The sequence below is a fragment of the Entelurus aequoreus genome, linkage group LG14 (genome assembly GCF_033978785.1).
Source record: "Entelurus aequoreus isolate RoL-2023_Sb linkage group LG14, RoL_Eaeq_v1.1, whole genome shotgun sequence".
In the NCBI taxonomy this organism is placed as follows: domain Eukaryota; kingdom Metazoa; phylum Chordata; class Actinopteri; order Syngnathiformes; family Syngnathidae; genus Entelurus; species Entelurus aequoreus.
In genome coordinates, this window is record NC_084744.1 from 1,933,888 (window position 1) to 1,941,246 (window position 7,359).

The following is a 7,359-nucleotide window of genomic DNA, read 5'->3' on the forward strand; positions in this document are numbered from 1 at the left end:
GTCTACTACCATGTCAATACATACATCATATAGTCTACTACCATGTCAATACATAAATCATATAGTCTACTACCATGTCAATACATAAATCATATAGTCTACCACCATGTCAATACATAAATCATATAGTCTACCACCATGTCAATACATAAATCATATAGTCTACTACCATGTCAATACATAAATCATATAGTCTACTACCATGTCAATACATAAATCATATAGTCTACTACCATGTCAATACATACATCATATAGTCTACTACCATGTCAATACATACATCATATAGTCTACTACCATGTCAATACATAAATCATATAGTCTACTACCATGTCAATACATACATCATATAGTCTACTACCATGTCAATACATAAATCATATAGTCTACTACCATGTCAATACATACATCATATAGTCTACTACCATGTCAATACATAAATCATATAGTCTACTACCATGTCAATACATAAATCATATAGTCTACTACCATGTCAATACATAAATCATATAGTCTACTACCATGTCAATACATAAATCATATAGTCTACCACCATGTCAATACATAAATCATATAGTCTACTACCATGTCAATACATACATCATATAGTCTACTACCATGTCAATACATAAATCATATAGTCTACTACTATGTCAATACATACATCATATAGTCTACTACCATGTCAATACATAAATCATATAGTCTACTACCATGTCAATACATAAATCATATAGTCTACTACCATGTCAATACATAAATCATATAGTCTACTACCATGTCAATACATAAATCATATAGTCTACCACCATGTCAATACATACATCATATAGTCTACTACCATGTCAATACATACATCATATAGTCTACTACCATGTCAATACATAAATCATATAGTCTACTACCATGTCAATACATACATCATATAGTCTACTACCATGTCAATACATAAATCATATAGTCTACTACCATGTCAATACATACATCATATAGTCTACTACCATGTCAATACATACATCATATAGTCTACTACCATGTCAATACATACATCATATAGTCTACTACCATGTCAATACATACATCATATAGTCTACTACCATGTCAATACATACATCATATAGTCTACTACCATGTCAATACATAAATCATATAGTCTACTACCATGTCAATACATACATCATATAGTCTACTACCATGTCAATACATACATCATATAGTCTACTACCATGGCAATACATAAATCATATAGTCTACTACCATGTCAATACATAAATCATATAGTCTACTACCATGGCAATACATAAATCATATAGTCTACTACCATGTCAATACATAAATCATATAGTCTACTACCATGTCAATACATAAATCATATAGTCTACTACCATGTCAATACATAAATCATATAGTCTACTACCATGTCAATACATAAATCATATAGTCTACTACCATGGCAATACATAAATCATATAGTCTACTACCATGTCAATACATAAATCATATAGTCTACTACCATGTCAATACATAAATCATATAGTCTACTACCATGTCAATACATAAATCATATAGTCTACTACCATGTCAATACATACATCATATAGTCTACTACCATGTCAATACATAAATCATATAGTCTACTACCATGTCAATACATAAATCATATAGTCTACTACCATGTCAATACATACATCATATAGTCTACTACCATGTCAATACATACATCATATAGTCTACTACCATGTCAATACATAAATCATATAGTCTACTACCATGTCAATACATACATCATATAGTCTACTACCATGTCAATACATAAATCATATAGTCTACTACTATGTCAATACATACATCATATAGTCTACTACCATGTCAATACATAAATCATATAGTCTACTACCATGTCAATACATAAATCATATAGTCTACTACCATGTCAATACATAAATCATATAGTCTACTACCATGTCAATACATAAATCATATAGTCTACCACCATGTCAATACATAAATCATATAGTCTACTACCATGTCAATACATAAATCATATAGTCTACTACCATGTCAATACATACATCATATAGTCTACTACCATGTCAATACATAAATCATATAGTCTACTACCATGTCAATACATAAATCATATAGTCTACTACCATGTCAATACATACATCATATAGTCTACTACCATGTCAATACATAAATCATATAGTCTACTACCATGTCAATACATAAATCATATAGTCTACCACCATGTCAATACATAAATCATATAGTCTACCACCATGTCAATACATAAATCATATAGTCTACTACCATGTCAATACATAAATCATATAGTCTACTACCATGTCAATACATAAATCATATAGTCTACTACCATGTCAATACATAAATCATATAGTCTACTACCATGTCAATACATACATCATATAGTCTACTACCATGTCAATACATACATCATATAGTCTACTACCATGTCAATACATAAATCATATAGTCTACTACCATGTCAATACATACATCATATAGTCTACTACCATGTCAATACATAAATCATATAGTCTACTACCATGTCAATACATAAATCATATAGTCTACTACCATGTCAATACATACATCATATAGTCTACTACCATGTCAATACATACATCATATAGTCTACTACCATGTCAATACATAAATCATATAGTCTACTACCATGTCAATACATAAATCATATAGTCTACTACCATGTCAATACATAAATCATATAGTCTACTACCATGTCAATACATAAATCATATAGTCTACTACCATGTCAATACATAAATCATATAGTCTACTACCATGTCAATACATAAATCATATAGTCTACTACCATGTCAATACATACATCATATAGTCTACTACCATGTCAATACATAAATCATATAGTCTACTACCATGTCAATACATAAATCATATAGTCTACTACCATGTCAATACATACATCATATAGTCTACTACCATGTCAATACATAAATCATATAGTCTACTACCATGTCAATACATACATCATATAGTCTACTACCATGTCAATACATAAATCATATAGTCTACTACCATGTCAATACATAAATCATATAGTCTACTACCATGTCAATACATACATCATATAGTCTACTACCATGTCAATACATAAATCATATAGTCTACTACCATGTCAATACATAAATCATATAGTTTCTACCATGTCAATACATAAATCATATAGTCTACTACCATGTCAATACATACATCATATAGTCTACTACCATGTCAATACATACATCATATAGTCTACTACCATGTCAATACATACATCATATAGTCTACTACCATGTCAATACATACATCATATAGTCTACTACCATGTCAATACATAAATCATATAGTCTACTACCATGTCAATACATAAATCATATAGTCTACTACCATGTCAATACATAAATCATATAGTCTACCACCATGTCAATACATAAATCATATAGTCTACTACCATGTCAATACATAAATCATATAGTCTACTACCATGTCAATACATAAATCATATAGTCTACTACCATGTCAATACATAAATCATATAGTCTACTACCATGTCAATACATACATCATATAGTCTACTACCATGTCAATACATAAATCATATAGTCTACTACCATGTCAATACATAAATCATATAGTCTACTACCATGTCAATACATACATCATATAGTCTACTACCATGTCAATACATAAATCATATAGTCTACTACCATGTCAATACATACATCATATAGTCTACTACCATGTCAATACATAAATCATATAGTCTACTACCATGTCAATACATAAATCATATAGTCTACTACCATGTCAATACATACATCATATAGTCTACTACCATGTCAATACATAAATCATATAGTCTACTACCATGTCAATACATAAATCATATAGTTTCTACCATGTCAATACATAAATCATATAGTCTACTACCATGTCAATACATACATCATATAGTCTACTACCATGTCAATACATACATCATATAGTCTACTACCATGTCAATACATACATCATATAGTCTACTACCATGTCAATACATAAATCATATAGTCTACTACCATGTCAATACATAAATCATATAGTCTACTACCATGTCAATACATAAATCATATAGTCTACTACCATGTCAATACATACATCATATAGTCTACTACCATGTCAATACATAAATCATATAGTCTACTACCATGTCAATACATAAATCCTATAGTCTACTACCATGTCAATACATACATCATATAGTCTACTACCATGTCAATACATAAATCATATAGTCTACTACCATGTCAATACATAAATCATATAGTCTACTACCATGTCAATACATAAATCATATAGTCTACTACCATGTCAATACATACATCATATAGTCTACTACCATGTCAATACATACATCATATAGTCTACTACCATGTCAATACATACATCATATAGTCTACTACCATGTCAATACATAAATCATATAGTCTACTACCATGTCAATACATACATCATATAGTCTACTACCATGTCAATACATACATCATATAGTCTACTACCATGTCAATACATACATCATATAGTCTACTACCATGTCAATACATAAATCATATAGTCTACTACCATGTCAATACATAAATCATATAGTCTACTACCATGTCAATACATAAATCATATAGTCTACTACCATGTCAATACATAAATCATATAGTCTACTACCATGTCAATACATAAATCCTATAGTCTACTACCATGTCAATACATACATCATATAGTCTACTACCATGTCAATACATAAATCATATAGTTACTACCATGTCAATACATAAATCATATAGTCTACTACCATGTCAATACATACATCATATAGTCTACTACCATGTCAATACATACATCATATAGTCTACTACCATGTCAATACATACATCATATAGTCTACTACCATGTCAATACATACATCATATAGTCTACTACCATGTCAATACATACATCATATAGTCTACTACCATGTCAATACATACATCATATAGTCTACTACCATGTCAATACATAAATCATATAGTCTACTACCATGTCAATACAGACGAGCTTCCATCGGAGTCTCCAATCATTCCGGTTCTCCATACACCCGGCCAGCTCCGGAGAGTTTTCAGCTCCGGCATCTTTCTTCAGGATGTCCACATACGTTAGCGCGGGACGTCCTCGCGATCAATGCCCGTGCGTTGGTTCCCATAGGACCAGCCTGCCGATGTCTGAGGCAGTGGCCGGCCAGCCTCATCCTCCGAGCTGTTACCTTCTTGCTGAGCCTCGGCAGTTGCCCGTACAGGTCCTTGTTGGTGATGTAGATGTTCTGGTCCACATTCAGAACAGCTCGTATCATCCTGGTGTAGCACCCATCTAGGGACTTCTGCAGGGTGGGTGTCAGGGTCCAGCTTTCGCAGCCATACAGCAGGACAGACTCCACAGTGGCGTGGAATAGACTCAGCGTTGTGTGTCGGGGGAGATTCGAGTACCACACTCACAGACTTTCTAATTGGTCAAACGGTGGAGGGCGAGGCGTCGAAATGAAAACAACAACAAGATTTCAGGGCTGTAAATGTAATTTTGAAATGAGCATTTGAACTGCTGTTATCAAGTTAAAGAGGTATTGGAAAAGAAGATGATTTATTAATATAGAATAGAATGCCTTTTATTGTCAAATGTCTGTCAGGGAGGGGAGAGGGCAGCCGATGATCCGCTGTGCTGCCTTTAGCACTCCCTGTCTGCAGTGGTGCAGCTGCCGTACCATGCTGTGATGCAGTATGTCAGCAGGCTCTCAATGGATGAGCGGTAGAAGGTCAGCAGCAGGTTGGAGTCCAGGTTGTACTTCTTGAGGACTCTCAGGAAGTGCAGCCGCGGCTGAGCCTTCTTAGTGACGGGAGTAGTGTTCTCTGACCAGGAGATGTTGTCAGAGATAAGGACGTGAAGAAACCAGAAGGTGTGGACCCTCTCCACACACTCACCCTTGATGTAGAGGGGGGCTCGGTCAGGGCTGCGTTTCCTGAAGTCGACGACGATCTCCTTAGTTTTCTAGGTTCTCTGAGCACCATTCTGCCATCTTCCGGACCTCCTCTCTGTAGGCTCCCTCGTCCCCCTTTGAGATGAGTCCGACCACCGTAGTGTCGTCCGCAAACTTCACTATGAGGTTGTTGTTGTGGGTCGGACTGCAGTCGTAGGTGTAGTAATGTAATGTAGCAATGCCTTTTGACATACCATTTATTGATGACTTGACATGAAACTATTACATATACAGTAGCTCCTTTAAATACTCAGCACATTTAAAATCTGCTACTTTAAGACTTTTACTCAAGTCATTTTCTAAAAGATTTCTTCAGGTCAGACAGTAGTACTTTTACACAAGCTGTGCTTTCAAGTACTTTATGCAAGACTGCTGCTAAGTTTGTTACTTATGGGATTATTCATGACATATGCTGCTTCTTTTCTACACATTTACTTTTAGGTCGCAATTATTTTCTGCTTTGGCCTTTGGGAGAAAAAACTAATTTGCGTCCCTCCCACTCTCCACCGCGACTATAAATAGTATGATTTAGAATTGGTATAAGCACACCTGTGCATAACATGAAATAAAACAACACAGTAGTCAAGGTGATATTTGCTCGTCTTAGCTTACAGTGACTTTCCTTTGTCTCATCATGTCCTTCTATCCTTCGGGAATAGCAGCGGCCGGCCTCCGACGTGAGGCTGCCACCCTCGCCCTGGCTCGGAAGGCACAAAAATATGACTGGCACATCTTGCACAACACCACAGTAACACCAACACCTCCAAGCAGACTCAAGTCCCGCCACCCCTACAACAAGGCAGCACAAGAGATGCTCAACTCCACCTCTGAGGACATCTCCAGAGGTGCATGGTTGGCAGCAGCTTGGAAGAAGGAGTGGGAGTCAGCCGGGCCCTCCCGAGTCCACCGCTACATTTGGGACCCAGGAGATGGCGCCATCGGAGGAGACGACCTACCACGCCGGCAATGGACCACGCTGAACCGTCTACGGACTGGGGTAAGTCGCTTTGGGTCATCAATGAAGACGTGGGACTTGCCGGACAATGCGGCATGCGAGTGCGGTGACCCTGAGCAGACCGCCGACCATATAATCAACATCTGCCCCTTATAGGGACCGCCCTCGGAAGCCAGCCTCTTCCACCTAGGACCAGAGATGCGGGTATGGCTACGCGACACCGAGTTGGACATCTGACGTTTCACGAAAGAAGAAGATCTCCTTCTATATCAGTTCTACTTTGTACCCCTCTTAAATAAATGAAGGCTGTAAAAACACTTCA

The 7,359-nt window shown here is 35.7% G+C and overlaps 1 protein-coding gene across 2 annotated transcripts in view; it reads left to right on the forward strand.

The window, feature by feature from the left end:
- The window catches only part of LOC133664250 (glycosyltransferase-like domain-containing protein 1), a 65,703-nt gene that overhangs the window by 47,409 nt on the left and 10,935 nt on the right, over positions 1-7,359 (forward strand). The window contains exons 13-14 of one of the 2 annotated variants that reach the window (XR_009828559.1): positions 6,742-7,079; positions 7,194-7,342. The exons of the other annotated variant lie outside the window; for it this stretch is intronic. The gene's annotated coding sequence lies outside the window, so the exon portion shown is untranslated. Of the gene's footprint in view, positions 1-6,741; positions 7,080-7,193; positions 7,343-7,359 lie in introns of those variants that run through there. 2 annotated transcript variants of the gene reach the window in all.